The sequence below is a fragment of the Mytilus edulis genome, chromosome 7, assembly GCF_963676685.1.
Source record: "Mytilus edulis chromosome 7, xbMytEdul2.2, whole genome shotgun sequence".
In the NCBI taxonomy this organism is placed as follows: Eukaryota; Metazoa; Mollusca; class Bivalvia; order Mytilida; family Mytilidae; genus Mytilus; species Mytilus edulis.
This window is the reverse complement of record NC_092350.1, coordinates 73105452-73131854: the sequence shown is the minus strand read 5'-3', so window position 1 is coordinate 73131854 and position 26403 is coordinate 73105452. Positions and strand designations below refer to the sequence as shown.

Here is a 26403-nt window from a genome sequence, read left to right as displayed (position 1 = left end):
TCTGAGAGTACTCGCAGTTACTTAAGGTTCAAAACCAAAAACAACTAAGAAAACACATACATTGTAGATGTAAGACAAATACATCACTTAGTGCACATCCAATTTCCAACTGATTTAGTGTCAAAATGCATTAAAAGTCAGAGCAAAGATGACCGTGATATGTTTTATAATATGCTTTAACATGTTTAATAAAAAAAAAGAAAAAATGGTGAACTTGTTTCTCAATCATTCCAGTATTTAATTTTTACTATAAGAGTTATCTCCTCTTAACTTGACGTCCAAATTGAAAATTGATTCAAAAAACACAAATATTGGTATTTGTTCGAACATGTTGGATAATGCAATAAATCACTTGTTTTTCAGTATGAAAATAAACGGTCTTACACATCAATTGCAAATCTGTCTCAAAATTTGCATAGACAAAAATATATACTGAATGTGTACTGATATTGTACAATCCAAGATGTTGGTATACAGTAAATGTACCGTAGATGATTGAATGTTTACCTGGATCGGTAAACAACATCACCGTAAAGATAAGGATGTGCTATTCCATTTGAAATTTTTAAAAAATACAGGTACAGCCGAACTTCTTAACCAAACCTCAGTTACGTTAGAAGAATTTAGAAAGTTTTATGGTAGTTCGTAGAACGAAACCCCGAACTTAATGAATTATAACCAGTGTGCATGAGCTTAGTGAAATCCCAAACTAAAAATCTGATATGGCTTAAATAAGACTGAGACAACAAATCTCCTGGAATAAAATCATTTAAAAGGAAGAAAGAATATTTTTTTTGAAATAAGATATAAAAAAGATAGGTTTTATAATATGCTTGATTAAAAAAATTGTAGCATATAAATAAATATGTTAATATTTAAGATTGGGAGATGTAATATTTTCTTCAACTTTTCTAGTTGATCGTTATCTTTGCAAAAAAACCAATTCATTATAATAACGTTAACGTTCATATCTCCTTAATTCTATATTAATCTAGAACAGTTGTAGAAACTATTACATCTCACATTCGAAAATAGCAATATATGTATCTATATTCTACAATAACATACAAATATAAAATAAGTAATTTAGAAATATCCATAAGTGTTACGTCGCAGTACTGGATATCTATAATACTAAAATTACGAGGTCCAATTTGCCAGCCGTCATCACGTAAAGACGACAAATCAAAAAAATCAACTTGATATATAACTAATATAGTACAAAGGTGTAGATTAAAAATTACACCACTCCAGGCCCTTTTGTTTTCCACGTAATTAATATTGCCAATAATTAAGAAGTTCCGGGTCGAGTCCGATACCGATACCAATAGTATATTCACCTGTCACCGATTACCTTATATGTACGTTCCGCATCTGACAGGCGCACCACCAAACGCTGTATTCAGGATTAATATGCTATATAGTATTACACGGGTCAAAAGCACAGGGTGGACACTACTTAATTGTCAAATTGTTACCTATTGTAGTATTTTAATCAGTTAGACTTTCTAAAATAACAATACGAATACTAAAAATCTGGACTAAAATAAGGCGTATAGGTACAGGTCTCAATTTGTTAGCGGGCATGACGTAAAACAGCGAATCAAAGAATTCAATATTTATAACTAATATACAATGCTGTTGATTAAAAAGTACTCCATTCCAGGACCTTTTGTTTTCCAAATAATTGATATTATCAATAATTGATAAGTTCCAGTTCGACGGGTTCAAACAGAAAGATTTGAAAGCAGAGAAAACTGTGTATCTTATAATCGGCACGACTTTATCAGACGACAATACTAATACTAAAATAAGGCTTGCGCATAGTTATATACTTTAATTCAGTCACGGACCTGCGATATCACGGGTGTGTTCTAGTAAGATAATATCGAGTCGAAACATTTGTTGCCGTAGTAGATTAGACACAATACAAGAGATCGTTTCATTCACTAGGAATTATTCCAAAGTCTAATTATTCACACACTTATAGCTATACAGTTAGTTTATGCACACGACATATACTTAAAGACAACTTTAAAGCAATGAGTAATCCAAATTGTTTTTAAACCCGTAGAAGTTAATATACACATAATTACATTAGATGTATGTTTCATTATAATATTTTATTCTGATTGGCTAACTGCACATCACATGTTATTCCGTAAGCAGTTGCATTGCTCAATACAACTTTTCACTCAGTTTAACACGTGCTCCAACAATAAAGTGCACAGGTTAATTAAATAATTAAATATATAAAATTCGTGTTTTCATGATCATAGCTAAAAAATGTAATTATAAGTATTGAATGCTTCTTTTTGTAACTTTATAGGGTTGTAAAAGCGTTGACCGTGCGTACATTTTTAGAATGAAGCGCTTCCGCGCTTCATACAAAATGTACTTCGGTCAACGCTTTTACACCCCAATAAATTTACAAAAAGAAGCATTCAATTCTTAAATTAAATGTCAAAGTTAATTTTTGGATGTGCCTTTCAGAAGTCAGGGGCCGTATGCATAAAACATCTTAACTTAAGTATTCCTTAAACTTAGATTTCACTAAGAATTTTCTTAGTTAAGTAAAATTCTTAAGTGGTGTGCATAAACTTACTTAAGTCTTCACTTAAATAAGGAACGCTTAAATCGGAACCTTTCTCTAGTCGCCGTATGATATACATTAGCTCATCACATGTACTACTCATCTGTGTAAAAGTTTGTTATGATTGTTTAAATTATTGATCAATGCATGCTTTTATTTTAAAGAGCTGGGGTTAAATTGATATTGGTATGTAAAACTAGAACGTAACATAGTATAATGATTATCATGTATTAGACACAATACAAAGAACAATTGGCGCATATAAAACCATTAACAACTATAGGTCACCGTACGGCCTTCAACAATGAGCAAAGCCCATACCGCATAGTGAGCTATAAAAGGCCCCGATAAGACAATGTAAAACAATTCAAACGAGAAAACTAACGGCCTTATTTATGTAAAAAAAATGAACGAAAATCAAATATGTAACACATAAACAAACGACAACCACTGAATTACAGGCTCCTGACTTGGGACAGGCACATACATAAATAATGTGGCGGGGTTAAACATGTTAGTGGGATCACAACCCTCCCCCTAACCTGGGACAGTACAACATAAGAACGAACTATAAAAATCAGTTGATGAGCATTGGAAGAAAAGTATTTCGGTAATCCCAAAATTTCCTCTACTTAATCTTTAATTATCTTTCATGGATGTAATATTTTCTGGACACAACAATATGTTTTAAACTCTAACAAAACATGATCAAGGTTTCAGTGACGTAGCACAAGACAGAGTGTAGCATGGTAAGCATGCCTAACAAATAATTTTACAGAACACCTTTTTCAATAAAAATGTTTACTAATCGTTCAGCTTATTATGCGCTGATATCTCCCTTTCCAGACCCTTGCTTACATTTGCTTATGGTTTAAAAAAAATGTATTTTGATGTCAAATTAACATTTTAATCACTTTCCTTTAAAAAAAAAAAAAAAGGCGGAGGGTAGAATTTTTTCCACAGAAATCCATATACAAACTAGGGCAGTTTTCAAAAGTCCTACAATCTTTACTAAAACAAATTAAAGCAAGTATATTGTCAAAATCGTAACGTACTTAGCAATATTTTAGAAACCGGCATATGTCTCACTGAATATATAAGGGCATCTGAAAAAAATAATGTAATACGAGTAAGATATTATTACGGAAGCCGATAAGGGCCATTCAAAAAAATATGTTATGTCGTAAATGTCGTAATTTCGACATAACATGTCGTTATTACGACATCGCTATGTCGTAATTTCGACATAACATGTCGTTATAACGACATCGCTATGTCGTAATTTCGACATATCATGTCGTAATAACGACATCACTATATCGTAATAACGACATCGCTATATATAAAAGAATATGTATTATGATTGCCAAGAGACTAAATGACACAGAAATTAACAACTATAGGTCATCCCATTTTCGCTAGCCAAGGGTTACGATCCACTCATCCTAATGCCCCAATAATTAGAAAAGCCCCCCGATTAGTCAGCTATAAAAGAGGGAGGAAAGATACCAAAAGGAGAGTCCCCGAAATGCTGTGTAGCAGACAGTGTTATTAATTAATTATTAGCTCCCTTGGTAAAACTCCAAATTTCATATTTCAGTCATTTCAAAATAAAGTACAAATTCGGAATCTGAACTTTTCCAAAAAAGAAGTTAAAATAAATGCAAATTAATTTAAAAAACCAATAGCATATTGATTTGTTAATATTTTTTCAAAATATGCAATCTTACCAACACCTGAGAAAATTTTATTTTAAAATTGTGTGCCAGCTTGTGTCAGATTTTGTCCATCCTGTTACTTTTTTAAACTGATAGCAAAAGTGATAATAGAAAAGAAAATATCCCATGAAAAGTGTGGGTCACACTTGCATAGCAGTGTTCATTTGAAATCACATTTACATTTATCATATATGTAGATTACTCAAAACAAATCTGCAGATAGTCGGTACGTTCAGGAAAATCATCACATTTCTTATTTTTCAAACACTCTTAAAAAAATATTGTGGAGACAGTGGCATTGAAAATTTACTATTATGTCCCTTTTCAATTATACTAACTGGAAACTTAGTCAATAGATCAGTTATGTTGATTGTAAAAATTATTTTACACATTTTTTGGGGTAACAGGAACGAACAAAGGCAGTAACAGGGAGGACAAAGTGGTAACAGTAGAGACAAAACATAATTTGGGTCACGAAAATCAATAACAAAAAACTGGATTTTGAATTTCATAGAGAAAGATATAAGTATCTAAACATTATACACGAACCATTTATACGTGTATTAACCCTGTCCGGGTCAAACAAACAAAACAAAACAAAAACAAATGAAAAATTGGTATTGGTGTTTTTTTGTTTTTTTTCGCTAAGTATGAAGTAAGATTTGGTTGCCGCAAGTCGTAAAAATCAGTACATAAGATGACATGCCTTTCTGTGAACTACCGCTTTTAAGACCAAGTTCAGCATGTTGGTTCTTATTTATTTAGCATATTCTCTTCCTGAATATGCATTTAAGTGTCCACTGGAGGCTAACCAATCACCAAAACAACCACACATCGTACCGTTTTAGAGAAGGTTGAAGATATAGGCGTAAAAAGCAAAACTAATTTCATATGTTCAAAAACATGAGGACAATTTAAAGAACACAACAATACAACTGAACGAAAATTCAAATTATTTTTTTCTTATTGTCAATGATTCTGATATACATGTATCTAGTTTCTGACACATTTTAACACTGAAGGCTTGTCATTCTTGGATTTTTGGATCATCTCCATAAGTTCACGAAGAGGTTCTGATTTTATTTGGATTCGGAATGATAGCCAATATTCTGGAAGTTGTAGCAGCGTCTCTCAATGATTTTGGCAAAGAAAATCACGGAGGCGTCCAAAAAAAAGGGGGGGGGGGGGTATGTCATTATAAAAATTATAAAAATGAATAATACACACAGATTTGCCGCTGGTGTGCGTATTTATATTTGGAATGGCAAATATATCAATGACCTGCAACTTTAAGAAGGCAATAAATCAATGTGTAAAAATTCTTATATCAATTAATGGGTCGACCCATACGTAAATGATGTGCACCTACTGTAGACTAAAATTGGTGTTCTAATATTTTTATCTCCTAATATCATCTCATTTAAGTATGATAGTGGTAGCTGTGAAATATATATGTGACGGAGAAGGGATTTTCACATTGTTATTTTATGAATAGGGCAGGGGAGTTCAAACCACAACCGGAGGTATAATATACCCACATTTATATGTTGTGCACCCCCCCCCCTTTTTTTTGGAATAAAAGACATTCTTTTGTGTCATAAGTGTTGCTGTCGTCTCGCAAGGTCTGTATCTCTATTTGCCTGTAACGAAAAAGTATCATGTCTATGAGAAACCAGTACAAAAGTTGGCAAAATATGATGATAGTTTTACAACCCAAGCAGAACAAAATAACACATCAAGGAACAAAACGAACCAAATTAGGTTCAGGTACTAAAGAAACATTTAAGTACAACTCGCAAAGGGTAAGCATTCAAAGAGTATTGAAAAGAAACAATGCGTATTCTATATGACACGCTTGAATAATAGCTGTACAGTAATATCGGCAACTGAATTCTAAATAATAGTTGCACAATTAATAATTTTGTCCATCCTGTTACCAGTCAAGGTAGCACTTGACTTGTTCTAGAAATACCTCAATACAAATGTACATTTTATGAATTAATATACCGTACGGTAATAAATATGTGTAAAAATTTATTTGCGATAATGTAAGAGACATTTTGAGTTTTCTTACAAAGTATGTCTATCCTGTTACCATTTTTGTCCCTCCTGTTACCACTGTTTTTGTAACAGGAAGGACAGTAACAGGATGGAAAAAATAGTACATAACTTCAATTGGTTTCAAAATAGTCGCTCCCTAATAATTGATGTAGTGTTTTTATACTTCCGGCCCATGCCTAAGTTACGGTAACAAACGTTTCATTAGTCTTATGCAATTAAAAAATATCTATCAACTGGTAACATTAAAGACATTATAAAAAGGTACGCATACATCAATAATACCGATCTTTTGATTCTGATGAATGTATGTGAAGTTAGCAGCCGGTTCGTTATTCGTTATTCGATATTCAATATCCAACCGGCTGCTAGCAGCCAGTTTGATATTCAAAATTTAGTGAAAAATCATAAGAAATTAAATACTTGAAATTATAAAAAGCACGATTTTCATAGTCAAAAGGACTGAGAAGATACGTAGGAATCATTAAATGACCTTTTCAAGCTGTCGCAATTTCTCGTTGTCCTCGTATATAAACCCTTTTCCGTGCGACTTATTTGTCTGTATGTAATATAGAGTTTTGTTATAAAAACGACTTCAAAGATGTACGTTTGTGTATAATGTTTCTCACGACAAAAAGAAAAACCAATAACTCTAGAAATATGTTTAACTATAAATAGAAATATATATGGAAAGCCAAAAAAAAAAAATTCAGTCAAAAAATGTCCAAATTTTAGGACAAAGGGCACAGGGTGATGGTGAGAGCCCCCTGATCTCTCAATCTTTCTAATATTTAACAGACATTTAGTCAATAGGTAGATACAATAGTGACTAAAAGGACTTTGGGTACACTTCCTGTCTTCTATGTTTACGGAGCGCCCAAAGTGCCAGTTGGATATTCAAAATATATAGCGTAACCTACCCGAGACCGCTTAAATGAGGTTGAGACCCCCCTGGTCTTTCAATGTCCCTAAAATTCAACCAAATCATTGACTCTGTATATATAAAGATTGTATTAGATGGAGTTTCCAGAAAAACTTCATCTTCAATATCTACGGAGGGCTAAGATTGTCACTTTTCAGTCAAAAAATGTCCAAATTTTAGGACAAAGGGCACAGGGTGATGGTGAGAGCCCCCTGATCTCTCAATCTTTCTAATATTTAACAGACATTTAGTCAATAGGTAGATACAAACGTGACTAAAAGGACTTTGGGTACACTTCCTGTCTTCTATGTTTACGGAGCGCCCAAAGTGCCAGTTGGATATTCAAAATATATAGCGAAAACCTACCCGAGACCGCTTAAATGAGGTTGAGACCCCCCTGGTCTTTCAATGTCCCTCAAATTCAACCAAATCATTGACTCTGTATATATAAAGATTGTATTAGATGGAGTTTCCAGAAAAACGTCATCTTCAATATCTACGGAGGGCTAAGATTGTCACTTTTCAGTCAAAAAATGTCCAAATTTTAGGACAAAGGGCACAGGGTGATGGTGAGAGCCCCCTGATCTCTCAATCTTTCTAATATTTAACAGACATTTAGTCAATAGGTAGATACAAACGTGACTAAAAGGACTTTGGGTACACTTCCTGTCTTCTATGTTTACGGAGCGCCCAAAGTGCCAGTTGGATATTCAAAATATATAGCGAAAACCTACTCGAGACCGCTTAAATGAGGTTGAGACCCCCCTGGTCTTTCAATGTCTATAAAATTTAATTAAATCATAGACTCTGTATATATGAAGGTTGTATTAGAAGGATTTCCCAGAATATTGTCATATTCGATATATATATGGAGGGCTTATATTGTCACTTTTCTGCTAATCATTATCAGAATTTTAGGACAAAGGGCACAGGGCAATGGTGATAGCCATCTTATCTCTCAATCTTTGTATTACTAAGCAGACATTTAGTTAATAGGTAGGCAGAAATTATAACCTTATGTTGGAAAGGGCCAACCATATCCCCACTTGGGGTTGTGAGAGATTAAACAAGCAGCTGACCACCGTCTTGACAAAGAGAGAGACCGATTGAGCTCGGCAAATTGTGAGCTATGGGATGAAAAAAAACAGGCGCACCGGGTATGATTACCACGAATTTTATATTTTTTGATATGGACGATAGGATCGAAAGATCAAAAGCTGGGTCTAAAAACCGTTTAATCGTGGATATTGGTTTTGGGTGAAACAAATTGATTTTATTTTGGATTGTTATAAAGATTAAGACATCGATCCAATAACTATTAATAGCTGGAATTAGTTGTTGAAAACGTCAAAGCCCTGAGTGGTATTGCCAAAATGAACCACCGCCGATGGTACTCCCGGATGAGGAAGGATCAGTTAGATCAGTTGATCGGAACGAAGACCAATATTTTTTTAGCGTTGTTCCAACCCTATACTAGGAAGGATATTATCACCCAAGCCAAACAGCATGAGTTGATAGAGGTTAGCAGGATGTCGAAAGATCGACTACTGGATACGTTACAGGAACAGATCAGAGAAGATAGGAAATCATTGGGGATAAAATTGAGGTACATCCACTGAAGAAAGCCTTTAAAGATGACTGTATTTACTACCTGAAAGATGACCACTATTATTGACATGGAGGTGCAGACCTTCCTTGAGGTCTCTCAGATGTCAAGAGTGGAACTTATAGACGATTGGGCATTGAAAGGATAACAAGTCAATGTGATGCTGCACTGTGAAGATTAACCCAACAGGTAAGATGGATGATGAGAACGTAGGATACTTTCACTCGGGAAACCAAATTTTCCCTTCAACCACGGACTTGCTTGAAACCCTTGAGAAGGGTAGATTAACCCTTGATTTAGAATAGATGATAGTGAAGTATACCCGCTGCACATTTCAAACATTGGTGAACAGCGGGAGAGAGAACTCAACTTACTGCTGATCCAAGGCTACATGTGCTTAAACCACGTTTATAGCAAGGAAGTTCTGGAAACCAACAAAGAGTGTTGCGTCAACCACAAGGCAGCCAAGATCAGAGCTGCCCAAAGAAGGGACATACCAGCTGACTTTTGTCAACAACACCCACCCGATGAGAGTCCCTTTCGTAGTGTACGTGGACTTTGAGTGCTTTGATTTACCGATAAGGTTGAAATCAAAAACGATAAGGTTCTGTAGCAATACACAGTTTAATAGAAGTTTAGTATCGCATTATGGCCATGGTGATTTTTTTAAATATGAAAGTTTTTGTACAATGAAATACATTTTTAGATAATTGAAGAATAATATAGCCTCCTTAGTGGGGTTATATGAACATTTAGATTGTTTTTAGAATGTTTTATATGGTATGTATCTGTTTGACAGTCCGTATTTTTCTATCCGTACCACCCATAGGTCCATAAATTATTGTAGTGTTTATCAACAAATATTTATAGCTCGACCTTTTCAATTCAAATTATGGAAAAACGAGCAAAAATGCATGTGTGTTTTTTTGAACCTTTCGATAGATATATGCCTATAGTTTCAGGAAAGGTACAACTGTTCAAACCAACGCTTAGGGGCGTTCAAACAAACGCTTACAGGTATTCAAACCTTCACTTAGGAAGGTTCACGTCAACGCTTTAAATAAATGAACGTTTATAAAGATTACAGACCCGAAACAGTGTGAGGCGCTCGCCAAGGAGTTGCAAGAGATCAAGCGGAAGATTCAAGCCAGTAACATGCAGCATCGCCTGGAGAAGATTGGACTCAACCCTGACCTTTCCAAGGTGTTAAGCCTGTGGTTGAGGCTCAGCGAGAGGCAGCTTCACCGATCACATAAACGATCGTTTAACTTCCTGCAGCAGTGAAAGCCCTCCAGCCTCCACCGCCCAAGTTTGACTACCCACTATCCATTGCACCACCTATAGACACCATCCTCGGACTTCGAGCACAGCAGTATTTGCAGATCAGTAACGATCCTTCGCCTACCACACCTTTGGATCTCGATCTCTTCATCGGAAGCTAACCAGTTACTTCTGACGACGATGATATTTTCGTGGATGGTGTGAGGTACAAAGGAACCCTTAACCTCTGGGAACTCATGATGAAAAAGAAATCAGAATCTTTCGAGTCCGAAGTTTTTAAGACCTTGTCGACTAAGCAGAGATCCTGCACAGTTCCGGTGCATGTATCAAGGCAATTAACCCTCTCGAGAACCCTAAGGCGATAAAGATCTAAGTGGACGAAGATTGTGTCTCACATCTAAAGCAAGATAAGCATTGTAGCGGACTTCAAACCGTGTTTCTACCCTCCGACTTTGACCAGCTCCTTTTTTGCTTGGATCTGTGCAACACTGCATACCGTGCTGGAAACAATGGTGTGCGCAACGGGATTATGGCGATCATCGATGCCATAAAGAAAGGTGAACACATCAGCATCAAGGAATATAAGCAACTCCATCGTAATATCCTCAATTAAGAAAGGTTTTGTTTGAAAGTATGCATACGGTGGTAGAAGTTTTTTTGACACTATCACCAGTATCGCTGGTCGCATGTTCACCTCCTCTGCTGCCAAGACATTGAAAAGTAGGCCTATGAGCACTGCCACCAATGCAGCCATGATAGGAGTGGTAGGTGGTAGTCGTCAACCATGTCGTTGACAAAGTGACCCGCACTCGAAAACCCATTGACCAACGCAGCAAGCCCAATCAACAGCTCAGTGTTAAACGCAGAAAGCCCAACAACCAAACCCAGTTAAACAATTTCATCTCTGGTCGTGGCATCGGTACCATCCCAACTTCCTCCAATGCTATAAATAAATACATAATGTCTGACATCCTTACAATCACAGAAGGGTTGACCTTCGATGAAAGTGTTCAAAAATATTAATACTAGGTTCACGAATTCGAACCTTAAGCCGGCGCCCAACTTACCAACTCTGGAGCGTCACTCCTGCAGACGAAAACAAGATGCAACTATACAAAACCATCCAGAAAAAATCCACGATCCTCTGTGGATTTCGCATGAGACAGTGTGATTTCATAGTCGTTCTCCAAGCCTCACAGTTTAACTGCCGCCTAGCTGCCAATAGTGGTCGCGAAAAGCCAAGATATATTATCGTTGCCTTTCAAACCGACAGAGATAATGACAAAACCAATAATGCTTCCGTGTTCAATCGCTGTCGATTGCAAAATATCCATGTCACCCTCAAAGCTGAACGCTACTCAGCCGTCGACTTTAATGCCGGTTTTTTTCAGGAAACAAGGTTGCCATAGTGTTCAAGGAGGATGTAGACTTCAGAAAGAAATTCTACAACATTGACACCCTCCTTAGTAACGGTGATGTCAACCCCTCTGATTTCATTGACATATAGCCGCTGTTGGTCATCGATGTAAGTCATCAGTCCGAGCGGACATCCAAATTCGAGCGGAATTCGAGCGTTATGTTCCCGCCAACACCGAAGCATTTGCACTTCCAATCTCCGTAGGAGTCCTAGGCATCCAGTTCGAATCGTTCGGTCAGTAGTTGAACGTCGTGTTTTAATAAATAAATGGACACCACACTGTTGCAGCAAATCGTCCACAACACAGACCTAAAACAAGGGTTTTCCATCCTTGTCTCTAGAAACGACAGTCGCATTTTTACTCTGTTCAACCCCCTCCCCCAACTACAATTTAAGGAATCGAACACCACATTGGGATTTAAGCGACAGCTCTACACATTTGATCGGGCAACAAATGTTACAAAGAGGGTGAAGACATTGTTAGCATCAGAAGCATCAACAGCATCCTGGTGAACAGTGGCATCATCAATAGCAGCTACATACACGGCTCCCAACAGTCCACTATCTGAAGCTCCCCCCCCCCCCCCCCCCCCCCCCTGTAATCGATTCCGGGGTAAAGATCATTCAAACTCCCCAAAAATATGGTGTTCTTACCCGTGATCTTGAGAACCATCAATCGCATGCAGACATACCTCACCAATCCAGACGGCGATCCTCCACAATCTCCGCAGAGAACATCTCACCATCCGCTTCCATCTTCGCGAGGCATGAATAAATAGTCTATTGAAATACGGTTTGAACTTTATAAAAGGTCAATCTAAATATTACAGAGAGCAGACAAAAAAGGTTTCCCGGTCACCATTCGTTTATCCCACACAAACCTGCATGGTGAACACAAGATGTTGTTTACCCCGCGACAGATTGAAAAGATCACCAAGCTTCTACAAAATGGTTCTAGTGGAAAAAAGCACTAACCAATTGAAGAAAAACATTAAAAAAGAAAGTGGATTCCTATCCATGTTAGCGGAAAGGGCAATGCGAGCCTTTCCTATGTTGGCGAACACAATTTATGTCAGCATGAGGTGTTGGAGCCCTAAGTTGTCTGTGTGAAATAGCGATCAACAATGCATTTGGACCTGGATTTTACATCAAAAGGGGTGGTTGTGTGAGCTGTGTGAAGGTGTGTGATAAAGGTCTGTATATTTTCCCTTCAACCTATAGTGACGGTTTGTATTTTAAACTAGGTCATCGATTCTACTAGGCCTAAGGTTCTGGTCTGATCTGATCTGCAGCAAACAGTCCGTTCAAGAACATTCCACTTTTGATACAATCTTTATATATACAGAGTCTATGATTTGGTTGAATTTAATGGAAATTGAAAGACCAGGGGGGTCTCATCCTCATTTAAGCGGTCTCAGGTAGCTTTTCACTAAATATTTTGAATATCCAGTTGGCACTTTGGGCGCTCCGTAAACATAAAAGACAGGAAGTCTACTCAAGTTCCTTTTATTAATGTGTGCATCTACCTATTGACTAAATGTCTGCATACAATTAGAAAGATTGAGCAATAAGGGGGCTCTCACCATTGCCCTGTGCCCTTTGTCCTATAATTTTGATAATTTTTAGCTGAAAAGTGACAATACAAGCCCTCCATAGATATCAAATATGACATTATTCTGGGCAATCCTTCTGATACAACCTTTATATATACAGAGTCTATGATTTACTAAAATTTTGTGGACATTGAAAAACCAGGGAGGTCTCACCCTCATTTAAGCGGTCTCAGGTAGCTTTTCACTTTCTATTTTGAATATCCAACTGGCACTTTGAGCGCTCCGTAAACATTAAAGACAGGAAGTCTAACCCAAATTCCTTTTAGTCACGTGTGTATCTACCTATTGACTAAATGTCTGCATAATATTAGAAAGATTGAGCAATTAGGGGGCTCTCACCATTGCCCTGTGCCCTTTGTCCTAAAATTTTGATAATTTTTAGCTGAAAAGTGACAATACAAGCCCTCCATAGATATCGAATATGACATTATTCTGGGCAATCCTTCTGATACAACCATTATATATACAGAGTCTATGATTTACTTAAATTTTGTGAACATTGAAAGACTAGGGGGTCTCACCCTCATTTAAGCGGTCTCAGGTAGCTTTTCACTATATATTTCTTTTATGGGCTTTCCATAAATATTTCTATTTATAATCCTAATTGTTTTCTAGAGTAATCGGTTTTTGTTTTTGTTTTTGTTTTTATGAAAAACCCTGTATTAAAGTACTGTACCTCTTTGATTTTTTTTTATTGGCATTAATCTATATTACATTTAGACAAATATGCAAATTAGAAAAGGGTTTATATTCGAGAACAACGAGAATTTGCGACAGCTTGAAGAGGTCATGAAACTATCTCCTACGTATCTTATCAGTTCTTTTAACTATAAAAATCATGCTTTTAATGTTATTAAGTATTATTCTTTTTTTATTTTCAACTTAATTTTGAATATCCAACCGACTGCTAGCAGCCGGTTGGATATTGAATATCGAATATCGAATAACGAACCGGCTGCTAACTTCACACACATTTCTGATGACCAAAATCTTTCCACATAAAAAATTTCACCATGTCGTTACGTCCTGTATCCACGCCTACGACGTCACCATTAAAAACCGCCGTTATTGGAGGGAGAAACTAGTTTTATTCCGTAAACAAATAAATAGTAACAGGAAGGACAAATATTGATGAACAGACATTCCAGTGACTGTGGAATAAAAGTTGTCATGATTTGAAACAAGGAAAGTTATTTATTTTCAATTATGATGTTACTAATTGAAGAAAAAATCGTTCTGTTTACCTTTAAATGCAGTTTTATGTACAGATAATTTGAATGCAAATGTTATTTATCAAAAATGAACGCATGGAAATTGGCGAATTTTCATACTTCAACGAATAGAAAAAAAATATGAAACTTTTTGCACACTAATATTTGCATGTACTATCTTGCACAATATGTAAACTCTTATGTTAAATTGAAAAAATATGTCAAACTTACAAATTAAACAGACAATAGACAATAACCGAAAAATGTACATTTTTTTTAAATGACTGATTTAATGTATTTCATTGTTAAATAATTTACATGAAGCTTAATAAGTATATATTTGTTAATTGCATAGCTTTTGCTATTTGAATTCATTGGTTAAAGAATTTTCATTTATATTGTAAAGTTTAATATTTGCATCGTCGCAAAATCTTTGGTTACCTTCTTTGGATACCTTCAGTGAGAAACTTATATATTTTTAAAATCCAGTCTCAGAATTTTAAATTACCTGCCGTGGAAAGGCTGTACAGCCAGACAAGTTTGTAATAAAGAAATACGACGTGGAAATATATGAGGACTGACATTGCATGCCAAGCATTCCATCTCCCTATATAAGCGCAAACTACATGGCTTCTTGTAATAAGATTGAATTGAAGTATTGATAGCTCTATTTCTACTTTCAAACGTTGGGCACGACATTCCTACAACACGACGTTACACTTTAACATGCGGCGTCTAAGAGGGTTTTTGACTTCGTTTAATTTTTGCAAGTTTTATTCGGTTTTTTATATTGTTGGTTGATTCTGGTTCTGTTCGTTTTGTGATGTCATTTTATCAAAAATTACCTCGAGTTGTGGAAAATTAAGTCTTTTAATATTGGTGATTGCACCTTACTGAAGTGACGACTTTAAATGATCTATTTCGGAGTACTTCCGTAACATAAATTTCAAATCGCATTTTACATTTAGAGGACTGTCTTGGTGTCTCCAATTTGTCTTTGCAAAAGTTGGACGAAGTTCATGTAATGGGATGTTTTCCCCATTTCCCAATTCTTTTAAATAAATCGTTAAAAGCTATAAACGATTAATAAAAATTGCAAAATTTAACCTGTGTCGAACCTATGTCCCCGGGCGGAGTCTATAGCAACATGCACTATTCTTTATTTTTTCGGCAGCAATCATCAACCTCTTTTTCCAAATTTCATAACACGATATGTTTTAATTATCATGAACATTAATTGAAACTTTAGCACATGTAACGTCGGAAATTAGCGTCTTTAGGATTTTAGACGTTTTCAGACGTTTGGACAAATTGGCTACCGTTTTGTAATGTGTGGAAGCATTTTATTCCTTTAAGACCCAAATATGTAGGTAATAAGAAAAGAATCTTGGCATTTTTTACTCTTCGTGTATCTAACTTTTGTTTTTATCAATTATAAAAAATAGGCGTTAACTGCTTTGAAAAATGAAATATCAACTTGGACAAAATGGCTACCGTTTGAAAAACGACTGTGTAGAGAAGATTTTATTGAATCAGCAATATTTGAACTCACACGAGGCAAATATTTGTACTTTTGTTAGATATTATTATTGTCTTACTCTTTTTATTCATTTTCTGCTATATCTACTTATAAAATTCACTTTCAGTCGTTGAGTTAATGAAAAACGTCGTTGGACATTTTTCTTATTGCAGCTTAAGGTAGATCATAAGTAAATGTTTTTTGAGACAGAATTTTCTTATAATTTGACAAAATGAAGATTTTCCTATGCTGTTTTCAAAAATATAATAAAAAGTATGGGTCACCGTGCTATTTGACAAGCTATGAGTCGTTGAAAATTGCCTAAATTTGGTTAGTTTGTTCATGAAAAAACACATACATGTAACAGTGAATAAAAAAAAATTCTATGAGACAGAATTTTGAATTTTTTTTTGAGAAGATAGGTTTTATAATATGTTTTAAAAAAATAAAAAAAAAACATGGTGTCACCGAACTTATTTTCTTGCCACAAGTAAAAATAAAAAATTTCCCTATTAGCCCAGTATAAATTTTGTGCTAAAAGAGTTATCTCCCCTTAAATGGCTCATTTGAAAAAATGATTTTAAAAACCAAAAAGGTTGATATTTGTTAAACTATTTTGAATCATACAATAAATTAGCAAGTTTTCTTTATATAAATAAACAGTCTAACCATTAAATTGCAAATCTGTTTCCAAATTTGCTGATTTGGGCAAATAACTAGACCAATTTTGTACAATCCAAGATGGCGGTATACCATGAATCTACCTTAATATGCAGCCACCGAGTCAAATGAAATTTGGCAAAATAACGGCTTTAACGGCACAGAGAACCAACACATGTCGTTGTTCCTGCCAAGAATCAAGAAGATCAGAGAATAAGAAATAGAATCACTATACATAAGAGTTAAAACAGTTTTTCATAAATGTAACGTTGGACATCCGTTTTTTTCACATAGCTTTCTTATTTTAATCCTCAAATAAACTAGATATTACTAAGTATATGATCATGTAAAAACATAATTTAAAACATATACTGAATTTGTTACAATATTGTTTCGTGTTTTCTAACATTTTTATTTTTATTTTGTTTTGCGGATGAAATTTCGAAGATTCTGTTTTAAATCCTAGGCGTTGTAGGATCATCGTGCCCAACGTTTGAAAGTAGAAATAGAGCAATCAATACTTCAATTCAGTCTTATTACAAAGAGCCTTGAAGTTTGCACTTATTTGTAGGGAGATGGATAGCTTGACTTGCCTTGGTAGGAATGAATGTTATTCCTAACATACACTGTCGATGTAATTGCATGGGATCTATAAAATATATAAGTTTCTCACTGAATCTATTCAAAAAAGGTAACCAAAGATTTTGCGACGATGCAAATATTAAACTTTACAATATAAATAAATATCTTTAACCAATGAATTCAAATAGCAAAGTCTATGCAATTAACAAATATGTACTTATTAAGCTTCATGTAAATTATTTTTAAAACAATGAAATACATTAAATATGAAATTTGGATTTTACCAATGGAGCTAATAATTAATTAATAACACTGTCTGCCACACAGCATTTCGGGGGCTCTCCCTCTGGTATCTTTCCTCCCTCTTTTATAGATGACTATGTGGGGCTTTTCTAATTATTGGGGGCATTATGATGACCTGTAGTTGTTAATTTCTGTGTCATTTAGTCTCTTGGCAATCATAATACATATTTTTTTATATATAGCGATGTCGTTATTACGACATGATATGTCGAAATTACGACATAGCGATGTCGTTATAACGACATGATATGTCGAAATTACGACATAGCGATGTCGTTATAACGACATGTTATTTCGAAATTACGACATAGCGATGTCGTAATAACGACATGTTATGTCGAAATTACAACATGCTATGTCGTAATTACGACATGCTATGTCTTAATTACAACATAAAATTTTTTTTTTTAATGGCCCTTATCGGCTTCCGTATATTATAAATACCTTATATAAACTTCGAATTTCTGATTTGTTGATAATTCCTGATTTGAAGAAAATTACGATGATCGTGAATATCTAGCAATAAATAAACGAATAATTAGTATTTTATTATTAATATAGTTAATTGATCAATTAAATTGTAGGTAACATATTAATGTTCTGCAAAAAACGCATACTTTCGACTGATTTTTAACTATTTTTGAAAATTTAAGGTAGCTCTATATATACCTTAGACTTAAGCGTTATCTTAGGCGTTTCCTTAGTATAGGGAGTTTTATGCATACCACTTACGTTTTGTGGGCGTGACCTAAAACAACTAAGATTTTTTTTAGGAAATACTTAGTTTAAGATTGTTTATGCATACCACTTAGATAAAAAGGGGCGGAGTGTCCTTAACTTAAGTGTTTACTAAGGAAAATCTTAACTTAAGTAGTTTTATGCATACGGGCCCAGGAACCTTGTTTAGCGATGGTCGTTGTGTTTTCGTAAATTGTGTCGTTTTAGTCTATGCCAATTTTTTTCTCAGTCAAATTACTTACATATTCTTAATATAGTTTATATGGCAATGGTTTTTCCCTTTTTTAAAAGTCTCAAGCATGCCTATAGTTTCTAACATCCACTCCAATTGACTCTGATGGATAGATGTCTTATTGGCAATCATACCACTTTTCCTTACAAAATTTTATAGTTACTGAATAACTGAATTTCGACGAAAGCTGTTTAAGTAATTTTTACTTTCCTCTTGCTAGATGTTTAGAAATGATTCTGATCGTTATAGTATGATCCCCTCTTCTCGTTAAAAGACCTATATACTGTTTCCTGTTTCGGTTACAGCAGAAAATATTCTATCATCTAATAAGCACAAAAATATATGAAAAATAAATGCAATTTGTTGCTTCTGCAAAATTATTTTGACGAGATGAAGAGTGAGAATTATTTGAGTTTCGACAAACAATGGAAACGAGGTACTGTTACAGGGGAAAGGAGCCTTGAAATACGTACTTAATCAGCTCCTACACAAGGCACAATACATCATGGACATCGTCCTTATTCCAACTAGAAGTGGTTACAAATGTATACATCACGCGCAGCCAAAAAAGGGTTCAAAATGTTTAACTTTCGGATGCGAGCGGTCACAAGAACACATTTCTATTTCCAAGTTAAAATAGTTCGATAGACAATAAAAAATAGTAATTTAATGTTTGTTTGATTATTTTTACTATATTAATCAATTACTGTTGTATCTTGCAATTTTTTGATACATGATAAGGACAAACATTCCTATTGCGCTACACTTATTTCTCTTCTAAAAACGACAAAAATAAGGAATATTTTGCAAAACGACATTGTATCTTCATAATATCTTTTTACTAGAACATTGCAAGAAAGCAATCATTGACGATAACTAAGAAGATGTTTTATAGGTGCCAATTTGACAACTCTCCATCCATATCGCAATGTAAAAAAAAACAATCATAGGTCAAAGTACGGCTTTCAACCTAGGGCTTTGTCTAACATCGAACAGCAAGCTATAAAGTGTCCCGAAATGACTAGTGTAGAACAATGAAAACAGAAAAAAACAACGCCATTGATTTAAAACAATGTGTTTCTGTAAAACTTCGGCCTGAGTTGGTTTCCGTTCAAAGAAAAACTTCAAAATCTTTTGGTAAAATTGATTGAATCATTTCATCAAACTTTTATTTGTATTTGTTATAATTTATCCTTGATGCCGAGAAAGGAAACATCAATTTGAAACATAATTACTCTAAATTAGCCAAATTACTTCCGTAAATGCAATTGGAATATGTGACGCAAAACCTGACCGGATTGTAAAATAAAAATGAATGAAAATATTAGTTTTATCATCAAAACATCCATCAAAAGACCGAAATGACGCACGAGATGACCACTAACCCTTATGGAAAAATTATTTAGGACGATATCACTATTAGTTCGAGATAACCGATGCGTCACATACCTTCAAACACCGCATGTGTTGTATAACGAGAGTGTCTTTTTATCATTCGGAACACTTCAGATAAACCGATAATTAAAAAGACTTCAGTTGGTCAATTCTACTTATTAACAATGTTTGTTTTCACTTATTTTATCAAGATTTCACAGAATGACAATCAAAATGAGTTAATTAATTTGAACAGTAAATATAAAAATTCATATAAAACATGTGAACAAATCCAGTATCTTTACGACTGATTTATACTTCAACACTACACCAGGAATCAGACATCAGCATAATATCGTAAGTAAGACTTATCTTTTCTCATTTTGAGTTGTTTAGAAATAATCTATCTCCTTATCAGATAAAACTAAGCTGGTTTGGTTTTTTTTGTCATTTTAAGCATTTGGAATATGTTTCAATAAGGCACTGACTGATCAACCTATGAGGAGAATTCTCGAAAAGTTGTTGCTTCAATGTTAAGGAGATTAAAGATTCAAATCATCTGACTTGTGTTATGCACATGCCTAGATTTATACAAAAGCAAATTAGAGGGGCACTATCTGTCTAATTCGTGTTCCATGATTTGAATCAAATTCTCATATTTGATTTATAACCATGTAAAACATTTAGCCTAATTTAAAAAAATCTAAACATTTACAGGGCATGGGTTCGATAATATGTAGCTTCGTTTCTTGTGTATTTTAGTCTTGATCCCATCTGATTAACTATCGAGTTAACCTCCGAACACCTCCAATTATCATATATAAAATAAACAGTATTGACTTTAAACTAGTTGTCAGATAACTTCGAGTACTCTCAGATCTGTTCCTTGTGTCTTTTTGTTGTCGGGATGTACAAGTACCCTGCCACGTCCATCTGTATGTTTGTCCATCTGATGAGTTTAGCCTTTTTCAACTAATTTTTATAGTTCGTTCTTATGTTGTATTGTTATACCACTGTTCCAGGTTAGGGGGAGGGTCGGGATCCCGCATACATGTTTAACCCCGCCAACTTATTTATGTATGTGCCTGTCCAAGTCAGCAGCCTTTAATTCAGTGGTTGTTGTTTGTGTATGTGTTACATATTTGTTTTTCGTTCATTTTTGTATGTAAGTAAGGCCGTTAGTTTTCTCGTTTGAATTGTTTTACATTGTCATATTGGGGCCTTTTATAGCTGACTATGCGGTATGGGCTTTGCTCATAGTTGAAGGCCGTACGGTGACCTATAGTTGTTAATGTCTGTGTCATTTTGGTCTCTTGTGGACAGTTGTCTCATTGGCAATCATACCACATCTTCTTTTTTATAATTAATATGTATCTAACTCTTGCAATGGATTTTGTCTAGGTCTGTTTAATTTCATATTTCAGATTAAAATATATGTTTATCATCGTTTTTACCTGCAAAAGAATGATTCTTTGTGGATCGAATCGGTCAATCAAATAATTAACCTTTGTTTCACTTTCAATGTTGACATTCTTGTCCTTTAAATAACCAAATACGCACTATTCATGTGTTATCCATCTCTAGTTATTGGGTTACATTGAAGTTCACATGAATACGAATTCAATGCTCACGAATTATTCAATTGCAAGTGATTAATTCGTCATCAATATGTTTCTTATTTAATTTGACAAAATTATGACATACTGGCTGTTAAAAAAGAATTATTATTTCACTCTTTCACTTTCAATAATGATTGAACAAAAAAAAATCCTACTTGAATTTTTTTATATATCGCGTATCGAATGCCCATTTTAGAAAATATATCAATTTATATATAATTCCCCTTAAAATTTGGACTTATTTCAAGATTAAAGTTGATTATTTCAAGATAAACGGTGATAATTCAATTAATAAAAGTTGATAATTCAAAGATTAAAGTCGACAATTTGAAAAACAAATAATAAAAAAAGGATGGCCCAAATACGCTTCCGGTAGTATCCATACTTAATTGCGCACATGAACACATTTGATAAGCGAAAATTAGTTGATATGTTAAAAAATTTGAGTTAACCAAAAAGTATCAAATAATTGAAAAAAGAGGTTAATGCCCAAAGCACCTTGGTTTTTTTCTGCTGTTAAAAAAGATTTGGAGTGCATTTCTTTCTAACACAAACTATGCAAACGGCTAAGCGCGCACATGTTTTGATCATTTTTTTCAAACATACGTTTGCAAAGTTTGCATAAACTTTGACAAACTATCCAAACGATAAAAATGCGTCTGCAGTTTGTCGTTTGTCGTCAAACGCTTCATTTATTTCTTACTTCAACCTGGTTAAACAAAGTATTTGTTTCTACGTTTGTAAACAGTATGTTTACCAACAACATGTGAATGCCTTATTGAAAGTTCAAACAGGGTCAGTAAAGACTTATTAAACGATGTATGTGTTTCTACTTTTGTAGCGTTTAGAAAACAACAACTAACGCGACACAACGTTTACAAAATGTTGGGTTAGAAAGAAATGCAGCCTTGAAATACGAAATTCAAGAAAACAGATATGATCAGATATAGAGAGTGCATTTCTTTCTAACACAAACGATGCAAACGGCTAAGCGCGCACATGTTTTGATCATTTCTTTCAAACATACGTTTGCAAAGTTTACATAAACTTTGACAAACTATGCACACGCTTAAAATGCGTCTGCAGTTTGTCGTTTGTTAGTACAAACGCTACATTTGTTTGTAACTTTAACCTGATTAAATGATGTATTTTTTTCTGCGTTTGTAAAAAGACTGTTTACCAACAACATGTGCATTCATTATTGAAAGTTCAAACAGGGTCAGTAAATACTTATTAAACGATGTATTTGTTTCAACTTTTGTAGCGTTTAGAAAACAACAACAAACGCGACACAACGTTTACAAAATTTTGGTTAGAAAGAAATGCACTTAGAATCATCTGTATATATGTCGTGTACATTTTATTATTTTGTACAGGTTATTACTTGTACAAAAACTTTGTATGAGTTATTACTTGTATGATGCCATCATACAAGTTATTACCTGTACAAATATAATTTTACCAGTAATTACTTGTACATTTTCTGTTGAGAAAAAAAAGATAATAAATTGTACACACAATATCTTTGACTTGCATGTTCTTCTACTTTTGCTTTAAACAAAATGTTTCATTGAAAAACACCTTTCTTTGAGTTAGTAAGTCTGAGATTGTTTTCTCAATTGTCGGGTATTATTTTTCTTTAACTGTTTTCTCGTATTTATTTATCTGTTTGTTTATTTTTGTCGAGCCTTCGTTTTTAGTAAAAACAACGAGACATAGCGATCCTACATAACGACGGCGTCGTTGTCGTCATTGACGGCGGCGTCCACAAATATTCACTCTGTGGTTAAAAATTTTGAAATTTTTTAAAATAACTTGGATTTCTACCAAACTTGGACAGAAGCTTGTTTATGATCATAAAGTAATATCCTTAAGTAAATTTGTTAAAAAAATATTTTTTTTTCATATTTTACTTATAAATGGACTTATTTTTTTTTTGCCAGGAAACAATACATTCACTCTGTGGTTAAACTTTTTAAAATTCTAATAACTTTCTTAAACTATCCTGGATTTTTACCAAACTTTGACAGTATCTTCTTGCATACATGTACCATTTTGGGGGCTTTTAAAGCTGGCTATGTGGTATATGGGCTTTGCTCATTGTTGAAGGTCGTGTGGTGATCTATTATAGTTTTTAATTTCTGTGTCATTTGGTTTCTAGCGGAGAGTTGTCTAATTGGCACTTATATCACATTTTCTTTTTTACATTAGCATTATTTTTGAAATGGTAATTAAACGAGAAGACCTCATTTTGAGTGTCGCTTCTCTTCCTTACACAATAAATCAATCATCATGCCTCTGTGTCCTATGGGTAACATGCATAGTCGCTTTGTCATCCATTCTTATGATTATTCAGATAAAGTTATTTTGGGAGAAAAACGACAAAAAAGGTGTCCGGATATGATTCCGTCATCGGACTGACTTTTAGTTATAGATAAGACTTTCGGTTTGAAACATGCACAAATACAACCAATCGTATGATAGATAACAAAGATGAAAAATAAATAAGCCAATCAGAGCGTTTTCCATATCATGGTGTTTAGATCGCAGGAACCACAACTATTATAGCTCCTTATAGAGGACAATTATTGTTCGCGTTTATCTACATATAAACTACGATTATACTACTTTAATATATAGAGACTCTCTGTATTCTGTCACGGACTTTCTATGTTAGTATAGAAAGTCCCTGATTCTGTCTACTGTTTTCTTTGAAGTTTTTTTTAAGGGGTCATACCACTTGCATATATTTTAAAATAAGTAAAAGATGCTCAACTTCATCTAAAACTACCTAAGTAAGCCATTCAGAGCGTTTTTCATATCATGATGTTTAGATCGCAAGAATCAGAACTATTATGCATCCTTAGAGAGGACAATTATTTTTCGCGTTTATCTACATGTAAACTACGATTATACTACTTTAATATATAGAGACTCTCTGTATTCTGTCAGGGACTTCCCTGATTCTGTCTACTGTTTTCTTTGAAATGTTTACTATTCAAGGGGTCATACTCCTTGCATACATATTAAAATAACGGTAAAACATGCTCAACTTCATCTAAAACTACCTCGACATAAATGATATAGCTGATGGTATGTCTGGATTCGGAAGGCTTTTTGCAGATGATACTTCAATAGGTCATACTGCACCTGATGATTCCACTTTGAAAAATTCAATCAGTAGAGATCTTGATTGTCTAAGTAAGTGGTTAGAAAAATGGCTAGTTATTTTTGAAATGGTAAAAGAATTTAGACACACGAAGAACACAGTGTAACAACATCACATACATGTAGCATGAGACATTGAGCAAATTAAGCTTATTGCTGCTTCAATACTGACTACAAGTGCAAAGTGACAAAGTCGTTAAAAGCAAAAATAAAATAAACCCTTCTACAATTTATTTTCAAAAATAAATCATGATAAAAAGTTATATTATATGTTATATCATATATTGGAATTAAAGGTTAAACCTATATAGACCAATGTAGAAGCACATACAACTCAAATATAATGTGTTGTACAAGTTATTATATTTTTCTCATCAGAAATTGTACAAGTAGTTACTGGTACAATTATATTTGTACAGGTAATAACTTGTATGAAGGCATCATACAAGTAATAACTCATACAAAGTTTTTGTACAAGTAATAACCTGTACAAAATAATAAAATGTACACGACATATATATAATTCATGAATTTTATATTTTTAGAAAAATGGCACAAAGATTGATCGTCGCACTTATCTTTCTCCAGATGATCGTAGCAATATCAGCAACGTGCCAATCGAATTGTGGTCGATCATTTCAGAGAAATTTTAACAATTGTTTGTCACGGGGAATTATGGCTACGAAATGTAGGGAGGAAATAACGGATGCGGTCGTTCATTGTTTCAGATTATGTGACTTTAAACAAGGCTGATCATTTCCATTCCATAGATATGCAGACGTCAAGAGGCATTTTATGGACACAAAATATCGTTTTATCTCGTTATGGGATGCATTAACTAATTTTGGAGATTATCTCAAAATCTTGTTGAATTTTGATCAGATTTCATAAACGATTTTATTTTGGTGCGACAATTCATAATGCTGTTATTATGATACCTAGATATGTTTTAAAATGTATTTTCTTCAATAAAATGTTCCGTTTACTTATTGTTTATATTTAAGTTTAGACCACGATAGTAAAGTATTGTCAATCCGTCATCATTTTCATGAGAATTTAACAGAATCAGCATTATATTTAAAGATTAAGAAAAAGGACCAAAATTACCAGAAATATTGAAGAATACATGAATTAAAGGTCACCAAAAAAGACCTTCGTTAGTGTCATAAGACGGAAGTTCGTGTGCACGTTAAACGATTAAACTCCACATCATGTTGTTTCTGTACCAAGGCATAATATATAAAAGATAACGTGTTGGTCATTTTTTATCTTTATCATGTTTATTGCACATGATTTTTTTCGGAGGTTTCTAGTGTTTGGGTTTATGTGGTCTGTTGTACTGTCGAGAATTTTCAGAAATCCTTGTATTTTTTTTATAATTAGTATAGGATAGAGAATGGAAACGGGGAATGTGTCAATTAAAGAGACAAAAAAACGACCAAAAATGCAGAAAATAATCCCAAGAAAACCAATGGGTTTTTAACTCAGCGAGAAAATCTCGAATCCGGACCAACTGACCCCTAAACAATATGGTATAGTTCAGCGAAATGGCCGCACTAAATGTGAAACATAGAAATGAAACGAAATGAAGAAAAAGCGAACAAGACTAGTAACAAAAACCAGAGGATCCTGACTTGGGACAAGCGCAAAAATGCCGCAGTGTTTAACATGATTTGTAAGATTTCTACTCTCTCCTTTTACCTTTAGCTAATTTGGAATAAAAAAAAACAAAGCAATGCGCACAGTAAAATTCGGTTTTAAAAAGTAAAATACGTTCAACGCTTCGTGT

The 26403-nt window shown here is 34.1% G+C and overlaps 1 long non-coding RNA gene across 1 annotated transcript; it reads left to right on the top strand.

Annotated features, from left to right (window-relative positions):
- The first annotated feature begins 20125 nt into the window (after positions 1-20125).
- On the top strand, positions 20126-25599 carry LOC139483627 (uncharacterized). Its single transcript, XR_011655053.1, has 2 exons — positions 20126-20184; positions 25160-25599. It is a non-coding gene; the product is annotated as an uncharacterized lncRNA (long non-coding RNA).
- The last annotated feature ends 804 nt before the right edge of the window (positions 25600-26403 follow it).